Genomic DNA, 22,829 nt, shown 5'->3' with positions numbered 1-22,829 from the left:
AATTAATTAAGCACAATTTAGAATACTGTATAAGTTACTAGCGCTATCCTCAGAATATTAGAGGGCCCATAGTGTCACATGAAAACTGTCACATGAAAGAGAACTGGGAAGCTGTCATTCTGGTTAAAAATTCACCTTTCTTATCATTAAAGGAAAGTAGATGTACCGAAAAAAATTCTAAACAAACTAAACTTGACCCTCAACTCTGTGTAGGATGAGCAGAATATATCAGAGATGACTAAACTCTTTAACTCTTTACAAAAACTGATTTAATTGAGTGGCAGGTGGATTTAAATTTCAACGTCAATGGGTGTGATGCAACAATAATATTAATATTCCTACCAAGCATTCAATTGGCTATGGGGAAGAGATATCTGGAAGGAGAGAGGCATTTTGTGGAAGAAACATGAGGTTGATGCATACAGTAGCTGTTTGCAAAATGGCTGTAAAGAAGACAACAAAAAAAGCGCTCACACAGTTAGTGTATTTCCACCCATATGCAGTGCCATACACATTGCAAGATGTATTCAGCTCAGCATTGGCAGCATGTGATGCCAAGTCGCCATCATCTACTTATCGTTGCACCTGCCCTCTAGCAGGTGTTTCTGCAGGTCTGTAAAAGCCCTATTCTATGTAGTGCCCTTAGCATGCTCAGTCTACATAATCTTGCCTCTTCCGTGTTCCCCATCTCCCGGCATAAGTATTCGTAAGTGCTATATGCGCACAGGACTGCAATCATGTAACTGTGCATATATACGATTTTACAGTTTGCACAGGGAGATTTAATCATTTTGCATCACTCTCACTCTTTGTCAACCCCAAACTATTCAGCTATGATAAATGTAAAGGGGCCTATCCATTAGCAGATAAATTGAACGATATATTGTCAGTCATTCAATTTATCTGCTAATGGATAGGCCCTGAACGATGACAGATGCGCACTCCCACGGCCGATAAATTTTATCTTTCATCTCTCCAACATGTTGGTCAATTATCGCATATTGCTGCCAGATATTAGAAATATCTGGCAGTTTATATGCGGTAAACGACGAACGATATTAACAGCAGCTAAAAAGCACTGGAGAGAAAAAAAATCCACTCCCTGAATGATGTCATGCGATATCGTTCATCTTTTGCAAAAAATCTGTCATGTACATGACGGATATTGTACAGCACAGCCACCGGAATTTTCAATAGATATATTTTGTCTTTCATCGTTCAGAAAAACATCTGCTAATGGATAGGCCCCTTAACACTTGCTTTCAAGCTGTTATAAGTAGTAGTAAGTAGTGATAAGATCAAATGTATAATTTTCTATAACATCTTGCTTTATAAAACTTACATATTTTATTTATTTTACTATTGATGTCAATATAGTTATCAACTATATTACTCTTAAGTCTGAATTCTTATTCTGCTAGGATATGCTGGTAGTGACACATACATTGGATATGGGATAGTTCTGTAGCTACCACAGGTATATACAGTATGCCAATTGTCTCCTGGCTCCAAACAAATGGAACTGAAATGAGAACAATTATGAACTATACATTGAAACAACTTTAAATACAACATTATTTTGTCATAAATAGCACATGATTGAATTGGATGTGGGTGGTGTCACATGGTCATTTTTTATGCCAGCATTATCTTAAATTAAAAAGTTCTCATGACTAATTTTTATAGCCTTATGTTTACCACAGTTGGAAAAATGCGGCAATGTGCCTGGGTCTGCCCACAACTAAGGGGCTCCAACTGCAAAATGTTTTCTTTTATCAAACACTTTGGACAGTTATGAAAAAAGCCGCTACTGGTATTTTAAGTTACCACCCCGGCAATTAAAGCTATATAATGCCTATAAATTAATTATTTTAATTTGAAGTAATTTGAAACTTAAACATGGTCTTTAAAGTGTCATCACACCACCACAAAAGTTATCTTTCTAGAAAAAAAAATTGTACTTTTTATTCTACTTGGATCTAATCACACACATTAAACTTTAGAAATATGGTTATTGCTAATATATATATATATATATATATATATATATATATATATATACATATACTGTATATATAAATTACAGCTCAGTACAGTTATAGCATTTTCCTATTAAAAAAATAAAGGTATTTTATAAACCACTTGCACATTCATCTCACGCTGTACTGTCCAGTTCATCATACTCATCTCTCATATTTACAGTAACAATTATTTAGGCAAACTTCACATTTAAAAAGAGTTAAATCAATGTCAATTGAGTAATAATTAGGAATATAGCAGAAACAAGGTATTACAAATTAAATGCTATTTTGCACTTAAATGCAAATCTACTGCTAAAAAAAAAGGTAAATAGATCTGTAAAAAGTGCTACTCACCTAGAGAGATTATTGTTCCTTTTCGAAACTCAACTGATGATAATTTTAAATGTCTAGATGTGCAATGAGAGGTAGAGAAAGAGCAATGGGAGTTGTATCCCGCTCAGTGAGGTCCTTAGCTCTGTCCCTCTGCAGGATAAATCATGGAGAGTGCGATGTCTCTCTTTGAAACTGTGATTGAAAAAAAAAAATCAGCTCTACTGCACTTCAATGGGAGGTCTCAAGGGAATGATCTGCTGGCCAATACTATGCTGTAGTGTGAGCTATGTAAGGTATTCTAGCTGGGAGACAGTGGAGAGACAGGCTTGCCTGTCATTTTCATTACAGTTTTTTATTTTATCATTTATCCTTATCTTTCTTTGTATACATTTTCATTCACAACCCTATCTAAGTTGGTTAAGTCTGGTAATCAATATGATCCCATTTAGCATGGAATTTGGTTATGCAAAGGAAGGGGTCTGTGTATTCATAGTTAGATAGACAAACGAGTGCCTGAAGTGACGTTACCTAATGCTGGGTACACACTGGCCGATCAATTGATCGGCCAATATATCGTGCCCCCGTCGGCCAGTGTGTACAGACGATATGTCTGTGAATGACGTCGTTCACAGACATATCACATTGACTGTGCTGCACAGCCGATGACCAGATATGTCTGCAGACATATCTGTCCATCGGCAAGTGTGTACGGGCGATCAGCCGATCGCCCGTGTACACACAGCGGCAGCCGCGGGGAGGGGGAGGGGCAGTGGCGTCACAAGGTGGGTGCGGGGGGTGCGGCCCGCACCCGGGTGTCACCCGCCGAGGGGTGACACCAAGGTGCAGGCTCCCCCTCAGTGACGGGAGCCGGGTGCTGCACTATAGCATTAAGTGCAGCGCTCGGCTCCTGTCAGTGAGGGAGCCGGCACTGTCCATGCCCGCACCTCCTGCACCCCCCACGCCATTGATACATAATGTATCATACATTTTTTTTTACCGCGGCCACGGCAGGGTAAGCGCCGTGAGGCCACGCCCCTCCCGAAGGTCCAATATGTGAGGCCACGCCCCGACACACCCCTCCTGAAGACCACGCCCCCATTTCGGCGATTGTGACGTGCAAGGTGCCCCGCACCGGGTGTCACCGCGGGGAGGGACGCCACTGGGGAGGGGACATGCCCCATACCCGCCCCAGGCCAGCCCGACCCGCTGCAGCATGCAGATGATGGTCGTTCAGTGTCTATAAACGACGATCACTCTATCTGCAGATATATTGCTATAGTGTGTACCCACCATTACACAGGCAAAAATCAGACATTTTCAAAGATTTAGGGGTCCATTTATCAAGCGGTGAAAAGTGTAGAGAAGTGGACCAGTGGAGAAGTAGCCCATAGCAACCAATCAGCTCCTACCTATTATTTTATAGACTGTACTTGATAAATGCTACTTGAAAGCTGATTGGTTGCTATGGGCAACTTCTTCACTGGTTCACTTCTCCACACTTTTCACAGCTTGATAAACAGTCCCCTGAGTCCAGTGGTTCCCACACTGTGCGCCGTGGCACCCTGGGGTGTCTCAGGACACCTCTGGTTGGTGGTCCTGCACCAAGTCACATTATTTATGATCAATGTAATGTAAATATGTGGACAAACAGAAGCACAAACCTGTCCACCACCACATAACTGAGCCTAAGGATGACAGGTAACCACAATATACTTCACTTTACTACTTCACTACATTGTTTTCTGAATTTCTCAATCATAAACTTTTGGCTTAGGGGTGCCGTGAAAAAAATTCTGATACACTAGGGCGCCTTGGTTCAAAAAAGTTTGGGAACCACTGCCTTAGTCTAATGCTGGGTACACACTTGGTGATATAACAACGTAGTTCACAGACATATCAGGTCAGCCCTGTTTTGAAGAGTATCGGATAATTTAGTAAATGTCTATCAATTTATAGCCACATTAGATTTAACGAAATTTGCAGCCATTGTTAATGGACAGATTGTAAATATTGATTTTTCCTGGACCAGGAAAACAATAAACGAGGTATCATACAGATAAACCTAACCTCAATACACCAAGTGGCGCGAGAGGCCTGGTGCGAGCGAGCCGCTAGGACCCGTGCAACTCTGCTGGCTCCAAACATCTTTTTTGCATCTTGTTTGCCCGAAAATGCTACACAAAAACACACAATACCCGCACAGACTTAAAAATGTTGACATTTTTAATTTCTTAAGGGGCACATCCACTAGACGATCTACTCCCTGTCCAACCTCTAAACGATTTTCCCTTGATTTTTTCCCTTGAAATTTTATCTTTCAGTCTGAACGATTTGCAAACTATTTGCAAACTATTTTTAATAGATCAAGTGAATTGACCTGCATGTTCAGTCGACTGACGAGACGATCAAACGACCAGCGTTAACGACCAAACACTGCACAATTTATACATACAGATACATTTAGAGATCCACAAGACAGTCATTGAAAATGTGGCATCGATTCGCCGCTACATATACAGTGTGGAATAAACATCACTGGGAAATTAGGCAAACATGTAACACGCTGGCATAGTTTGCCGCGTGTCTCCCTAGGCAAACATGTAACACGCTGGCATAATATACCACGTGTCTCCCTGACGTGCGTTTCGCTTAGTCAGCTTAGTCCAAGCTGACTAATTTTCAATGACTGTCATGTGGATCTCTAAATGTATCTGTTGCGAATGTGAATGAATGAATGAATGTGTCTGGGATTAGACACTGTGATAGTTACAGTCACAGCGCTGCCCATAACGGAATAGATGAATGGGAACTGATGTTCTACAATAAGTGCATCCTGTTTTAATTCAGCATTACTGCTATCACATCAATAAGTATTAGACTGTGGCTCCCCTATATCAAACAAAGGGGACATAGTCCTAATAGCGGTAACAGTGTATCACAATTTATATAACATGATAGCATCATATCACTCCTGGACGACATGATTCATAATCATTACTATAAATATTAATTTGCTGTACCACTGTAAGGGAGATATATGAGCGGAGATAAGTGACTGTGAATATAAGATTCTTATGATAAGAATCAGCTCGATATATGATATTATACTAGTACTCTAAACTTCTAGATGTGTATAATATTCTGAGGACCTAACGATAAGGAAAGATAACCTCAGGGTTAGGTTCAATACAGTGGGACACATGCTATAAGGTAGCAACAGAACCTTTAGATTGAGCCCAATCAGTTCAGTGTCTCAGAATATTGTGCTGTTACAATCATACATGATAATGACACTCTAGGAACAGAAATACTTCAAATAGTTAACCATCTAGTGGAATTATTGAATGTAATGACACACATGAACTTTTTGGAAAGCTATATTGGTCACAATAATTAATGATCATTGTGGATCTATTATCCTAATAAGAGAACCCTCTATAGGAAATATTTCACGTATGACCATAACAGTGTGGCACATTGAACCTAATGACAATTTGTGTCTAGTATATATGGGAATGATTTATACCATAACTATTGGCAATACATTTTCTTTTAAATCATTTTCTTTATTACTGTTTGTGTATGTTAACTGTTTATATTTCGCTTGTAACTTTTAATTGTATTAATAAAAGCTACATTTGAGAAAATTGTTGAATCCCCAAATGATAAATAAACATCATTATTAGATATCAATCTGTGGCTCATGAGCGCCCTGTGTAGGAATACTTTTTTTCTCTTCTTTTCTCAGTTTGCCCGAAAATGCGTCGTAGTTGCAATCACATGCATCAAACTGTATCTTGATATGTGACACTTGTATTTTTGTGTGCATCTTAGTCAGTATACGAAGCACAATGTAATTCGGTGTGAAAAAAAATGGATGGCCGCTGCATCGTAACATTTCGTATACAGATTCAGACTCAGCCGCACACAGATATACAAGGGTAGCATATCAAATTAATCAGTGCAGTCTCTTGAAGCAGTTTGTTACACCTCATTGCGACTAAGACGCATGTTCGGGTAAAAAATACAGGGGCGTATTATATTAAGAGAGGAGGAGGCCCGTGTGCATTCCCCGTTCGGGGCCCCTTCCTCTCTCCCCGGCGGCTGGTAGCAGACTGACGGCTGACCACAGCAGTAGTAGACTCTGGGCACTAGTCTGTACCCAGAGTCTACTGCACATGCGCAGATCGCCGGGAAAATGGCGCAGCCGGCATTTTCCCAGCAATTTCCTCATTGTTCATGCGCAAAACGCAGAGAAAATGGCCGCTGCTCCCATTATAAATATGCGATTGAAAAAAGATGTGAAAAGACCTTCATATGCATCAAACGCACAAGCAGCTTTTTCGTGCGGCTGCATCTGCATGCGAAATGCTGTTACGGTGTCATCGGCTGTGACACTGTAACGTAGCATTTTGCATGAAGATACACCCGCAGTTACACACAGAATATAGACATGTCGCATATAATTTTAATCAGCAGAACCTATTTATGCATCATATTGGCATTGTGAATAAGGTGCGTTTGAAGGTAAAAGGTTGCATGAAAAGACGCTTGGCGCTATCTAGCCATGCTACGGCATGGCGCGACTAGCAGGTCTGTTTAAAGCGCAAGGAACTAAGATGTATGTGGACACATCTGTACAACATACATTAAAAAACTGATTACTGAGTATCTGCCAATGGATTAGTTGGAACAGAGCAAAGTTCTGCAGATCTAAAGAGAGCTTGCTACAATAAATTAATACAATTATTGTTATATAGGGGTCTATTCACTCGGCAGTGCTAATTTAGTATCCAACTCGCTTCACCGTTGCTCTGGTGTGGAGACAGCTGATCCGAACATCAGTTGTCCCCACGATACCTATCACCGTTACTTTTGTAACAGTGGAACTTAGAACTACCAAGCATGCGTGAACTAGTATTTTTGGCGCTTGATGAATTTCGGTCCCTATAGTATTGTATAGGGACGCCAGGCCAGATTGGTACTGAAATGTAAGCAGGATATATCCGTGCTATCTCACAAATTACTTTTATAATGAATAGTCCCAATACTTAAAGGTAAATTTCAAGGTCATTTTAACCTGCTTTTGTAGAAATTAAGGGATAATGACTAGACCCCAAAAAGTTAAACTAGAGAATCAAATAGTTTATGGAAGTTTAAAATTTATAGGATGATAAGTTCTATTGTCTTTTGAAAAATGATTAGTTGACGGAATTCTTGCCATTATTTTACTTTGTTATTTCCCATACCTTCTAGGTGTCAAAATGAACTACTAAACCACTTTCTTTCTACATTTAGCACTGACTCCTGCATAATTATTATTGCAGCTCTTGAGTCTCTGCAGGGATTTTCGGCTCACATTCTCACCCAAGTCTCTTCAATGGTCTAAAAACCATGTTTAAATTTAAGGGTCTAATAAATATTTACAAGCGTTTGAAAGACATCTGTAGACCTGGCCAATGACTCTTGCTGACGCGTATCCAAAGAAATTGCAACACTAATGAAATCTGGGCAAGAAATCAGACTATATAAACAAGATAAAATTTACAAAACTTTTTCGCCATCTTACGTGCAAACCAATCTGACAAACAATGAAGAAAAAATAAAGCATTACGCAATGAAAGGATCATATGAAAAGTAGGGGTGTGCACCGGCCACTTTTCGTGTTTTGTGTTTTGGTTTTGGATCTGGATCTTTCTTCGTGTTTTGGATCTGGATTGGTTTTGCCAAAACCACCCTTCCGTGTTTTGGGTTCTGGGTTTTGTGTTTTGGATCTGTATTTTTTTTTAAAAAAGCATAAAAACAGCTAAAATCACAGAATTTGTAGGTTTTTCTGCTCCTATGCTATTATTAACCTCAATAACCTTAATTTCCACTCATTTCCAGTCTATTCTGAACACCTCACACCTCACAATAGTGTTTTTATGTCCAAAACGTTGCACCGAGGTAGCTGGATGACTATGCTAAGCGACACGAGTGGGCGGCACAAACACGTGACCCATCTAGGCGTGAAACTGCAGTGGCAGACAGGATGGCAGTTTGAAAAACTAGGCCCCAAACTGTACATAATGCAAAGAAAAAAAAGAGGTGCAAGATGGAATTGTCCTTGGGCCCTCCCACCCACCCTTATGTTGTATAAACAGGACATGCACACTTTAACAAACCAATCATTTCAGCGCCAGGGTCTGCCACACAACTGTGGCTGAAATGATTGGTTCGTTTGGGCCCCCACAAAACAAGCTGGCAATTAATGTGTCCCTGCACAAACTGGCTCTATGGAGGCAAGATGTCATCCTCATCCTCCTCATCCACCGATTCCTCACCCTCTTCAGTGTGTACATCCTCATCCTCACAAAGTATTAACTCGTCCCCACTTGAATCCACCACCACAGGTCCCTCTGTACCTTCTGGAGGCTGGTCTCCCTGGAAGAGCTGATAATTCATTTTGATGAACATCATCTTCTCCACATTCTGTGGAAGCAACCTCCTACGCCTTTCGCTGACAAGGTTCCCGGCTGCACTAAACACTCTTTCGGAGTACACACTGGAGGGGGGGCAACTCAGGTAAAATAGAGCCAGTTTGTACAGGGGCCTCCAAATTGCCTCTTTTTCCTGCCAGTACAGGTATGGACTGTCTGCCATGCCTACTTGGATGCTGTCACCGATGTAATCCTCCACCATTCTGTCAATGGTGACAGTATCATATGCAGTGACAGTAGACATGTCAGAAATTGTTGCCAGGTCCTTCAGTCCGGACCAGATGTCCAAACTTGGTCCTGCCTGCCCTGCATCACCGCCAGCGGGTTGCTTAGGATACCTAAGTTTTTTCCTGGCAGCCCCAGTTGCAGGAGAAAATGAAGAAGGAGCCGTTGACGTGTCACGTTCCGCTTCAGCTGACAGTGTGTTCACCAGCAGGTCTTTGCACCTCTGCAGGCTTGTGTCGGCCGGAAAGAGAGACACCACATAGGCTTTAAACCTAGGATCGAGCACGGTGGCCAAAACGTAGTGGTCTGATTTCAACAGATTGACCACCCTGGAATCCTGGCAAAGCGAATGAAGGGCTTCATCCACAAGTCCCACATGCCGAGCGGAATCGCTCCGTCTTAGCTCCTCCTTCACTTTCTCCAGCTGCTTCTGCAAAAGCCTGATGAGGGGAATGACCTGACTCAAGCTGGCAGTGTCTGAACTGACTTCACGTGTGGCAAGTTCGAAGGGCTGGAGAACCTTGCACAACACGGAAATCATTCTCCACTGCGCTTGAGTCAGGTGCATACCCCCTCCTTTGCCTATGTCATAGGTGGATGTATAGGCTTGTATGGCCTTTTGCTGCTCCTCCATCCTCTGAAGCATATAGAGGGTTGAGTTCCACCGCGTCACAACCTCTTGCTTCAGGTGATGGCGGGGCAGGTTCAAGAGTGTTTGCTGGCGCTCCAGTCTTCGGCACGCAGTCGCTGAATGGCGAAAGTGGCCAGAAATTTTTCGGGCCACCCAAAGCGTCTCCTGCACGCCCCTGTCGCTTTTCAGAAAATTCTGCACCACCAAGTTTATTGTGTGAGCAAAACATGGGACGTGCTGGAATTTGCCCAGATGTAATGCCCGCACAATATTGGTGGCGTTGTCAGATATCACAAATCCCCAGGAGAGTCTAAGTGGGGTAAGCCACTGGGCGATGATTTCCCTCAGTTTCTCTAAGAGGTTGTCGGCGGTGTGCCTCTTACTGAAACCGGTGATACACAGCGTAGCCTGCCTTGTAACGAGCTGGCATTTCTGAGATGCTGCTACTGGTGACGCTGCTGCTGTTGCTGCGTAAGGTGATACATCTACCCAGTGGGCTGTCACAGTCATATAGTCCTTAGTCTGCCCTGTTCCACTTGTCCACATGTCCGTGGTTAAGTGGACATTGTGTACAACGGCATTTTTCAGGACACTGAGGACACTTTTTCTGACGTTTCTGTACAGTCTCGGTATCGCCTGCCTAGTGAAGTGGAATCTAGACGGGATTTGGAACCGGGGACACACTACCTCCATCAATTGTCTAAATCCCACTGCACTAATGGCGGATACCGGACGCACGTCTAACACCAACATAGCGGTCAAGGCCTCAGTTATACGTTTTGCTTCAGGATGACTGCTGTCGTACTTCATCCTCCTCGCTAAGGACTGTTGGAGGGTCAATTGTTTAGTAAAAGTAGTGGTGTTCCTACTTCCTCTCTGGGATGATGAACGACTCCCAGCAGCAGCAACAGCAGCAGCGGCAGCAGTAGGCGTAGCAATGCAGGATCCTCCAGAGGAATCCCGGATAGGAGAGTCAGTCATGCCAGTGACATGGCCTGCAGGACTACTTCCGATCCTGACTAAGGAGGAAATTGACGAGGAGGGAGTTGACGGTGTGGTTTGCAGGCGCTTGGATACAACAGGACAACGGGATTTAGGTGTCCCTGGACTGCTTACGGTCTTAGCCAAAGTTTCTGAACTTGACAGTAACTTTTTATGAACGCGCTGCAGGTGCCGTATAAGGGAGGATGTTCCTAGGTGGTTGACGTCCCTACCCCTACTTATTTCACCTTTACATATGGTACATATGGCAAGACAGTTGTTGTCCGGATTTGGATAGAAATATTGCCAGACCAAAGAGGTGGAATGTTTGGTCTTCTGCCCAGGCATGACCGTGATGGGCTTTTTCATCCCACGGACAACAACTGTCTCCCCCGGAGCCTGATTTAAACAAACCACATCACCATCAGAATCCTCCTCGCCAACTTCCTCCTCAGCGCCAGCTACACCAGTATCCTCATCCTGTTGTACTTCAACAGTGACATCTTCAATTTGCATATCAGCAAGTGGACTGTGGGTGCTCCTTTCAGCACTTGCAGGGGGCGTGCAAATGGTGGAAAGAGCCACCTCTTCCCGTCCAGTGCTGGGAAGGTCAGGCATCGCAACCACCACCACACTTGGACTCTCCTTGGGGATTTGTGATATCTTCTTAGAAAGCACAGTTCTTCGCTGTGCTTTTGCCAGCTTAACTCTTTTGATTTTTTTAGTGGGAGGAGGGCTTCCATCGTCATGTGAAGCTGAACCACTAGTCATGAACATACTAGGGATCGACCTTAGCCGTTCCTTGCCACTCCGTGTCGTAAATGGCATATTGGCAAGTTTACGTTTCTCTTCAGCTGATTTAAATGTCTTTTTCAAGGTCATTTTCCTGAACTTTGCCATTTGGGATTGTATGTGCCCTCTACTATGACATTGAGCATCGGCCTTGGCAGACGACGTTGATGGCATGTTATCGTCTATGTCATGACTAGTGGCAGCAGCTTCAGCACTAGGAGGAAGTGGTTCTTGATCTTTCTCTATTTTATTTTTATCGGAGAAAGTTTGGTCCTCCATTTATGTTATATCGATTTGATATATACGTGCGGCTAAACACAGAAAATAATTTTTTTTTTGGTTTGGACTGGAGTGTACTTTGTGGGTTACAGCACCCTTTAACGGTCAAGCCAGCCGGCCCTTTACTTATGACACAGGCGCACGCTTGGCACTACTTTGTTGATGCACGTGCGGCTACTGCGCACACAATTCACAAACACAGAAAATAATTATTTTTTTGGTTTGGACTGGAGTGTACTTTCGGGGGTTACAGCACCCTTAACGGTCAAGCCAGCCGGCCCTTTACTTATGACACAGGCGCACGCTTGGCACTACTTTGTTGATGCACGTGCGGCTACTGCGCACACAATTCACAAACACAGAAAATAATTTTTTTTTTGGTTTGGACTGGAGTGTACTTTCGGGGGTTACAGCACCCTTAACGGTCAAGCCAGCCGGCCCTTTACTTATGACACAGGCGCACGCTTGGCACTACTTTGTTGATGCACGTGCGGCTACTGCGCACACAATTCACAAATACAGAAAATAATTTTTTTTTTGGTTTGGACTGGAGTGTACTTTCGGGGGTTACAGCACCCTTAACGGTCAAGCCAGCCGGCCCTTTACTTATGACACAGGCGCACGCTTGGCACTACTTTGTTGATGCACGTGCGGCTACTGCGCACACAATTCACAAACACAGAAAATAATTTTTTTTTTGGTTTAGACTGGAGTGTACTTTCGGGGGTTACAGCACCCTTAACGGTCAAGCCAGCCGGCCCTTTACTTATGACACAGGCGCACGCTTGGCACTACTTTGTTGATGCACGTGCGGCTACTGCGCACACAATTCACAAACACAGAAAATAATTTTTTTTTTGGTTTGGACTGGAGTGTACTTTCGGGGGTTACAGCACCCTTAACGGTCAAGCCAGCCGGCCCTTTACTTATGACACAGGCGCACGCTTGGCACTACTTTGTTGATGCACGTGCGGCTACTGCGCACACAATTCACAAACACAGGAAATAATTTTTTTGGGGGTTTGGACTGGAGTGTACTTTCGGGGGTTACAGCACCCTTAACGGTCAAGCCAGCCGGCCCTTTACTTATGACACAGGCGCATGCTTGGCACTACTTTGTTGATGCACGTGCGGCTACTGCGCACACAATTCACAAACACAGAAAATAATTTTTTTTTTGGTTTGGACTGGAGTGTACTTTCGGGGGTTACAGCACCCTTAACGGTCAAGCCAGCCGGCCCTTTACTTATGACACAGGCGCACGCTTGGCACTACTTTGTTGATGCACGTGCGGCTACTGCGCACACAATTCACAAACACAGAAAATATATTATTTTTTTAGCACTTGGGGGGAGCACCCCTGATGGACAGAGCACCCCCTGGACAACACTGCAGCACTCCTTTAGGACTGGGACACTGCACAGGACTTTGGAGTGGACACAGCCCCTATGGAGAACTGACTGCACAACACAGTCCAGCCAGCCCCTATGGACTTTGAAGTAGTGGACACAGCCCCTATTAACAACAGCAGCACAGCACAACACAGCCAGCCCCTATGGACTTTGAAGTAGTGGACAACAGCAGCACTACACTACACTACACAGCCCTAACTCCCACCCTCCCTCTTCACTGTCCACAGCCGAGTGAGAAAATGGCGCCGACGTGGGTACCTTATATAGGATCCAAAACCCGCGAGACTCGGAAGGCGGGATGATGACGTTTTGCCTCGATTTCAGATCCGAGTCAGGCGGGAAAAGTCGAGCCTGATTCGGATCGGACTCGGATCGGGGGGGCTCGGGGGGGTTCGGATTTCAGAAATCCGAACCCGCTCACCCCTAATGAAAAGTGAATTTAAACTTTAAAAAAAAAAATATAAATGTTATCAAGATTAGTAAATGTGGAAAATCTGCCTTTTTGGAGGCCTATCTTTTGCAACTAAAATATGGAATCCAATGGACAAAATCTGAAGGGCAAAAAGCTCTACTTTATACATTTGTATCTCCTGCCATACACACATATAATTCTTACATTATAGCTTATATAAGAAAATCCAGCAATCCAAAAGAAGCAAAGCACACTGGACAAGCCTTAGGCATCTGAAAAAATAAAAACCAGCCAGGGAACAAAATAAAGCCCAAATATGCATAGAAGTACTATAAATAGAAAAAATGTCCATTGAGGCAGAAGAAATGAGTGTGTACATACAATATTGTGCCCTCACTTCAACTTTAAAATAACACAGAATATTCCAAACACATCTGATGGCCTGAAGCGGAGGTCACTGGGAGATTAGGCGGTGTATTAAACTGGAAGCGAGTTGGCTACTGCGATTATTTGGATAAATCTTTAGAATGGTTTGGCTCATGAACATGGAACTAATTTGTCTGGATGTCAGCTTTCTATCAGCTTTAGTAGGCCCATATTAGTCTAGACATGTGTAGTGTGGGAAAGGTACAGTATGCCTGTCACTAGTACATAACCTTGCATGTGGACGCAGACCATGTGACCTGATGCCGCCACAGTTTATTCTGCTTGTAGTGACATGGTAGATAAGAACTAGTATACATTTTTTTGCAAAATAAATACATGGAAATCCTATTCTGAAAATCCCTATTCCTCTTGTTTTTAACTTTTATGATATAGCCACATCTTCTCCTAAAAGGAGTACAATAAATGAAATAAAATCTACTGTAGCGATGAGCAAGATGGAATAAGGGAACAACATCAAATAATAGGGATTTCATAGTCTCCATTGTCAATATTGTATTTGCAAGGATGACTAGCAAGTACCAACTGCTGCTGATACAAAGTACTACACTGCTATTGCCTGTTAAAGGGACTACACCTAATCAAATAAATTGTGCTGCCCCATTGTATAAATCAGATATCAGATAGAGGAGACCTGTAACATCTAGTTTCCAGAACAAAACCCAAAAGATTTAAAGTAAATTTTAACACTAAAGATACTAGCATAGAAGATGAATAATTGAACAAATGAAAAAGGGTATAATTGGAATTTGTAATATCCTTTTAGCAATGTCTGGTATTCTAAAATAAAAAGGGAAGTTGGATGATTGGTTGTCCCCAAGATGACCATAGAATTTAAGATGTAACTGCAAATTCTTTAAATAAGAGTGGGAAGCCTCAATTTGGTCCGATACTGGCTTATATCTGAATATATAAGAATTGGAGGGACAGAGTTAGATTATGTCCGCCCTGAAAGTGTAGATATTACCATGCAGCAATGTCACCCATTATATGATGAAAATTATTATTATTATTATTAATGTCATGCACTATTTTGTAGGGAGCACAGCTCCACTACAGTTTATGAATTATAGTTAATTTCAGCTTAGCTAAAATAGAAATATGGCAGCTCATATTCATGCAGAGCAGGAAATAGAACCAGACACTGCAGACCTACAGACGTGCTGAAAGTTTTGCTCAATATTCAATGAAAAATAATGTGAACAGAGTTTATATTTAGGAACAGGACAGATTTTCCATTTAGACTAAGTGGAACTCATTTTCACTTTACAACTTTACATTTATCCCATTTGGCCTGCAAATCCCTAGTTGACCAGAAGATATGTTCCATTAGAGGGCAGTGACATCTTTAAGAAACACAGACCTAAAAAACATGGATAACATTAATTGCAGGGTGTCGAACCAAGTGCCAAGAATATTAAACAGAACAATGGTCTATATCTGCTATTTCCTTCACAACTCTGACATACCAGGTTCATTCTTTAAACAAATTCTTGCACTGGCCGCCTCTGCTGGGAGGCTGGTTAATTAGGACTGCGGCAAAAGAAACAGCGACAAAATGACAGCATGAGTCTTGTGTCTACTATACAGGGAAGCCAAACAGATCCTTTTCCATAGGAAGAAAACATCAAATATTTGGGTAATTCTTTGTGCAGCCGATAAGATCTGGGTCAAAAGGATAACCGGACCTAAAAGTATAAATTTAACCCTCACTGCAGGGGGGGTACAGATGAACCATTTTCCACTTACTGCTATTTATTTATACAGAGATTTTATGTTTGCGTTATGACCTTAGTACAATAGAACAGAGTTTAGAGATTTGGGAATTCTCCAATGTTTATTAGTTTTCATGTAAAAAAAAAAATTAATAATTATGTAACCCCCCTTTTACCTGTCTAAAGGGACACCGGGTTACTAACACCTATCTAGTGTACTGTACCCACCCTTAAACTCTCTCTAAGGGCTCTATTTATTAACATTATTTTTACTAAAATAAAGTGAAAAAGGGTGTTTTCACACCCTTTTCACATTATTTTAGTTTCACCTGTAGTTACTATAGGGCAATTGGAGTAGAATTAATAAAATTCTACTTCAACCCCTAGTATCACTTATTTTAGTAAAACAGATCGCATTTCCCATAATTGTAATGGAAAATGTGATCCGACCATAGTTACTAAAAATAAATTGTAAAAAAATACCGGGGGAAGCCCTGTGATAATAACGCCACCTGGAGGTGGCGTTATCCAGGGTCTCCCCCGGTTACCGGGCTCCCACTCTGCTCTAACGGGGAGAGCAGAGCCGGGAGCCGGTACCAGTAATCAGCTGTGTGGTCTAAATAGACCTCAAGCTGATTGCTGTAAGAAAAAGAAAAAAAAAAATGAAACATTTTTTTTTTACTTATCTGAATCCAGGGACCGGTGATCGGGCCTCCGGTGATGGCTCCTCTCCGGTCAGCTGGTCTCCCACAGTGCACTGCTGCCCGGTCATCAGGTGATCGGGCCCCAGTGCAGTATGGGAGATCACTTGATCGGGAAGCCCAGAGAAGATCACCGGAGGCCAGGAGGATGCAGGTAAGTGTAATGAAGGGAGGGGGGGTCTCGGGGGGGGGGGGGGAGGGGGGTCGCGGGGGTCCGCGATCGTGGGGGGTGGGACTTAGCACCGAGGGCGGGGCTTAGCGCCGGTGGGGGGGCAGCAGCGACGGTGGGTCTGCGCATGCGCGGGCTCTTAGTCACGGTATTTTTTCCGAAAATACAGCGACTAGAGTGCGGATGGGATCCGCAGGGACAGAGCTTTATCGCAAGCTCTGTCCCTGCAAGTGATTTATAGTAAATCCCTGTGATATTACCTGAATTCGCAATTCGAATTCACTCGGTAATATCACACTACAATCCGCATTCAATATGCGGATTGTAGTAAATAGAGCCCTAAGTGGTGTACCTTTTTCCTATCAGTGCTTCCATCCAAGTATTTGTAGTAGGTAGGGGCCTACTAGGGAAAACCCAAATGCTAATAGTGATTAAGTAATGTGGTGTAAATAACACAATATATACTGTATACCCATATTCCTGATCACATACTTTCCTTCTTGGATTTGAGTGTTCTCCAATGACTCTTACCAGTAAGTTGACACCATTCTGTAGTTTAGTTTTGACGCAATTTATACAGATAAGATATTCATGTATATAAAAACATGAACTTCTCTTTTTTACATTACATAACTTATAACATACAGTTTGATACCTAGCAATACATACTGTAGAATATAACTGAATAATACTATAATACTACATCAGAGTAATATATATGTATATATGGATCCATATAATAAAATGATGTAGTCTACAGCGTATCCTTTAATATGAGGGTGCTTGTTTGTAATTATGAGTCCAGATCCCTTATAACTCTTATAGGGGTATTCAATATGGAGCAAAAACTCAGTTTCTGCGATGTTTTCGCTCGGATTACGTCATTTTCGCTGCTTTTACTTTTACACCGTATTCAGGGCCTGATTTAGACCCGCTCGCGAGCACTGAGCGCTCGCAAGCAGGTCGATGTTGCCCAAGTGCGCATTCGCACGACGGAGGCAGCTCCGTTGTGCGCATGCGCGAGACCCGAATAACGACAGCCAAGCCATTGTTATGGGTCTCGCACCAAAGGGGGCGTGCTGTCGATGGTGATTGACAGCATGCCCCCTTTGGTGGGCGTGCCGGGGGCGTGGCTGCCCAGACGGAGGCGTTCCCATGGGAACGCCTACCGTCTGGGGCCGGCCCCACTGACATCACTAGTGATGTCAGTGGGAGTGCTTTTGGCTCTGATAGAGCCAAAAGCACTCCAGGGCTTGCGGCAGCGAGACCCTACCGCAGGGTCTCGTCGCAAGCCCGATGGTCGCGATGGTCTTGACCATCGCGACCATCATTTTGGCCGCTCGCTATAGCTGTGGGTGGTCACCCACAGCTATGCGAGCGCAAAAAGGAGAAGGGACGGCCCCGATTCAGAGCGAGCGCTCTGTCAGAGCGTCCAGCTCTGAATCAGGGCCTCAATTTGAAAACTTTTCGCCGGTGCGAAAAGTATATTGCATTCGACCCTGCGAAAAAGTATCACCAAGAAATGGGTGGCGAAAAAAAGTGCAAAATTGGGGTTTTGGGGTGTAACATTTCAGAAACCACCCAGAAACCTTCAGACAGTCCCCCAAAGGTAAACTCTGTCAAAAATTAAAAAAAAAAAACCTCAGAAGACCCCAAAAAAAGCACTTTCATTTTGGGGGCGAAAAATAACAATGTACAAAGTTAAAAACTAGCGAACTACAATCTAGGGGGTCCCCAAGTATGCCCCAGGTGTTTTTTTCATTGCAGGTGTTTGCAGCAGGTGGATTTTTCAAGTTTTTTAAAACTTCACTTTAGCAACTTTAACATATGCTCACCCCCATTTTCAAGTACCCCAAATTTGTTGGGACTACTTATTTACTGCAAAAAAAACTTATAAATACTATTGTTCACCACCTTCCCAAATCCCCAAAATAGCAGCTATCGAGCTCGTTGAAAGACCCCAAAAACCTTCAGCAGGGCTAATCGGGGGTATCCAGAGTGATCCCCCATGTCAGAGCATCTTTTTGGTGGTGTTAGGGTGATTTCTCCAAAAATCAGCGAGGTCACTTTCGCCGGGTGCCGTTTTCGACGATTTCAAATTGAATACGGGTATAACCGGGGGCGCGCGCAAGACTTTTTCGCCGGCAAAAACTCTGATGTGTGGCGAAAACTTCGACACGCATAGATGGCAAAGTTTACGTTTCATATTGAATACCCCTCTTAGTTATTTGCACTCTGAGCCAACAGCACCAGGTTTCTGTTATAACTAGGGTATTAGGCCAGTATCCTCCTTGGTATAATAAAAGTTGGAGTCTGTATCTGCAGCAGCCGGCTAGTGTATGACTCCAGCTGTCATTAGATACTTTATAGTCTATCACCACTGAAAAAGGATGTTAAACAATTTTGGATACATATGTTCATCTTAATGTCTATAGAGTAGAATCCTTCTCCTGAGTGGTAGATTATATTTTACTTTACCAGTTGCATTAAACATTGATGGCTTATTGTCTGGAAGACAGTACTATGACTTGCTGCTTGAGGATGAATACAGCCCCCAGATCATATAGTCTCTGACTATAATTAAGTAGTGCCCACTTATTCTCTGTAAGTGAGCATGTAAATACTCCCCAGCTCTCTCCTTAGTAGAGTAACTATAACAGCATATTTGTAACTGATGTAAAAAAGGGGGTTTATTTTATAATCCCCTGTATTTGGATGAATTAGTTTGGTAGGGAGCAGGGCCGGATTAAGGTCTGTGGGGGCCCCTGGGCAACAAACTTGTGGGGGCCCCTATATACCACCGTTTCTCGTCACCCTAGGATTTTTTTTCTTTCTATTCACCTTAATGCCCCTCTTGCAATGCCCACAGTAGAAGTGCCCCTTATGCAATGTCCCCAGTAATGGTCCCCCCGTATACAGTGCTCTTTATGCAGTGCCCCTTGTAGTAGCCCCCCTATGCAGTGCCCCCTGTAGCAGTGCCCCCAGGATTGGTCTTCCCTATGCAGTGCCCCTTATATAATGCCCACAGTAGTGGTCCCCTCTATACAGTGACCCCAGTAGTTGTCCCCCCTATGCATTGCCCACAGTAGTAGTCCACCCCTATACAGTGCCCCCAGTAGTAAACCCCCCTATGCAGTGTCCTTTATATAGTGCCCCCAGTAGTATTCCCCCAAAAGCATTGCCCCAGTAGTAGTCCCCCCATGCTCTGCCCCCAGTAGTAGTCCCCCCCATGCTCTGCCCCCAGTAGTAGCCCCCCCTATACAGTGCCCCCAATAGTAGTCCCCCCCATACAGTGCCCCAGTAGTAGTCCCCCATGCTCTGCCCCCAGTAATAGTCCCCACCTATACAGTGCCCCAGTAGTAGCCCCCCCCTATGCATTGCCCTCAGTAGCAAACACCCCCCCCTATACAGTGTCCCCATGAAGTGGCCCCCCTATACAGTGACCCTTGTAGCTCCCCCCCTATGCACACAAAAAAGCTTACCTGAATCCCCGCTCCTGACGCAAGTCCCGGCTCTTCTGTTACACAGATGGGAGAGACGTCAGCGTTATGACCTCTCTCCCATCATCACCAGCTGCGGGGGGGGGGGGGGGGGCGGCCGGCTCCCTTCCTTTGTGCAGCAGCCAATGAGAGTCTGTGTGACTCTCATCGGCTGCTGTTACATATACAGAACTGCCGCCGGCGGCTGTGTGTATGTCACTGTGTAATGTGACCACACTCAATGCGCGGTCTACACTACACTAGCGGAGGGGACACTAGCGGCAGGCGCAGACAGCGCACCGCTGCTAGTGGGGGCCCCTCCATGTGTGGGGGCCCAGGAACGACCGCCCCTGTTGCGCCCCCCACCCCCCTTAATCCGGCCCTGGTAGGGAGTGCTGGTAATCTATGTCTGTTCCCCGCAGCGGTATGTACCTGAGATGCAGCTCCACTTCTGATAGCTACTGCTGTGCTTTTCCTCTGAGCAGCGCTGACCACCTCCATCACTCTGCTGTGTCTCTGTGACCTCTCCCTGCTGCCTGGCCACTACTGTGATGTTAGGTGCTGGTGTGATACAGCTTACCCAACACTTCTGTCCATTGGACAGGGAGACTAGCGTCCGGCTATCACACCACCTCCTTTAGCCTGTATGGCCCTTCAGCTGGTTGCTTCGCCTACCACCTGCTGTCAGTCACTGCCGCTGTGTAATCTGCCACTGACAGCTTCCTGGCAACCAGGCTGTCCATTGCTGCCAGGCACAACCGCTGGCTGCCTTTCCAGCAGGGTGGGTGCTGGCTCCCATTATCTGCACAGCTCCAACTGTGACAGGCTCCCTCACCGGCACCACCCCCCTGTGCCTGGCAGGACACAGGAGGGTGAGCATGAGCAACCAAGGAAGGGAACTCCTGACTCCCTGTCAGCTACTCCTGACAGCTGTTATATACCTCTCTCTAACCGGACCTCTTTTTCTGACAGGAACCAAATCACTTCCAGCCTTATCACTCCACCCCTTTTCTTCCCGTACAGCCAACATACTGTAGCACACCCTCACCACAGAGATAAAAAAGTACCACATAAACGGATATGTTGACACATTAAATACATATATCATGAATTGTAACTACATACATATATATATTTTACCTCATAAACTGTACATTTATAAATATTACATAGATTTATAAGTACAGCTCTTATTTTAACCCTTAACCAGGGTTACAATTATAACTTATTTATTTAAGAACACTATGTGGGTTAAAACGGTTAGATAACTGCTGACATAATACACCTAAACTTATCCCTAATAACTAGACTGTGTAAGTTCAATGGGGGGCAACAGCAATTCAGGATTGGGGAATACAGGTCTTATTTAGCTGTTACAGTAATTTGGCTCATGGGTGTAATTACCATAGGTGCAAGGGGTGTAGCTGCTATGGGGCTCAGAGCTGAGGGGCGCCCATCTTCCTGGTCAAAGTTACATGTGTTATATACATTTTCCACATTAGGTGTAACATAGGGGCCTTTGCAAATGTTTGCTATGAGGCCTTCAAATACGTAGTTACGTCCCTGATCCTGATGTATTCCCTGTTTAGGATGGGAATCTCAGATCAAGCAATAAAAGGTTGTGGATGATAATAGACAGAAGTTGTCAAGGATATATTATAGGTAAGTATAGATCTTTACCCACAAATGTCTTTCCAAATTGAAATATCATAAAGACTGTATAGATAATAGGGTTATTCTCATCTGAAGATGAGACAGATACATTAGCCCTACACTGAAGCGCCCAAAAATGGGTGAAACATCAGCCTGCAGATGAGACTAATATTATACTCTTTTCCACCAAAAACCTTTTCAACCCAGGACACTGAGCATGGACTAAGCCAAGTTTTACCCATTTCACACCGGCGGCTGGACCCGGGTTATTTTCCAGGTCCAGCCATTCACACACACATGGATTTTCCGTGACCTGGGTCTTCCAGTGTTACACTGGACACTTAGAGATTATGTCATCTTCAACCGCACTGTAGCCAGCTAATCCTCTGGTTTGAGACATGGTCTGGGCCATTGTGACCCGGGTTGCGCCGTTTACAATACTCCATTACCCGGGTCCTTCACAGATTCATCCCGGGTCTCGGCCAGGGTAGGATTCCTGGGTCACTCAACCCGGGTTTTTTTCCAAGGACTCTTTTGCACCGAGCCGTGACCCAGGCAGACCCGGCAATAACCCAGGTTATTGCAGCAACGGAAAAGGGGTATTACTCTCAGCACTTACATATGTTAATTAAATATATTGGTTATTTCCATTATGAGTTTCTAAATTGCATATTATCACTTGAGAGTAGCCTAAAATTCTCCCTAACCATTTTCCTTGTTCCAGACATGGATATTAGTATAGGCTTTACAGAAAATAATAGCAACATGGCTTCAAATATAAAGCGTTAAGGTTCATTAGAGCCAAATATGTGTACTATACATAATGACGGTTGAAGGTATAGGTCAAATGTAAATAGTTCATTTATTTTTAAAAGTGGTCTATAATTCTTGTTTAACACAAATATTTTGGGCCAAATGTAATAGGGTGAGAGGTTAGAAAATGAGAGAGTTTACTGCTAAACTCTCACCTATTACTGATAGGTCCTCTTGCATCTTTGCCACTTGTGCACCCGCTAACGGTTACGTGCGCTGTTTTCGCACCCTCCACTCCATAAGATTGCATGGTGCAAATGCAGCGTGCGGCATGGAGTATCGTGGCGCAC

General features: G+C 43.8%; 1 protein-coding gene across 5 annotated transcripts in view; it reads right to left on the bottom strand.

The window, feature by feature from the left end:
* SLC7A2 (solute carrier family 7 member 2) overlaps window positions 1–22,829 on the bottom strand; it is a 129,773-nt gene that overhangs the window by 74,327 nt on the left and 32,617 nt on the right. Inside the window, exon 2 of one of the 5 annotated variants that reach the window (XM_088478754.1) lies at window positions 2,376–2,546. The exons of the other annotated variants lie outside the window; for them this stretch is intronic. The gene's annotated coding sequence lies outside the window, so the exon portion shown is untranslated. The remainder of the gene's footprint in view (window positions 1–2,375; window positions 2,547–22,829) is intronic. 5 annotated transcript variants of the gene reach the window in all.

The sequence above is a fragment of the Taudactylus pleione genome, unplaced genomic scaffold (genome assembly GCF_031769625.1).
Source record: "Taudactylus pleione unplaced genomic scaffold, aTauple2 ptg000218l, whole genome shotgun sequence".
NCBI classification, from domain to species: Eukaryota; Metazoa; Chordata; class Amphibia; order Anura; family Myobatrachidae; genus Taudactylus; species Taudactylus pleione.
Note: the sequence above shows the minus strand (reverse complement) of the source record. Positions and strands in the feature narration are given on the sequence as shown.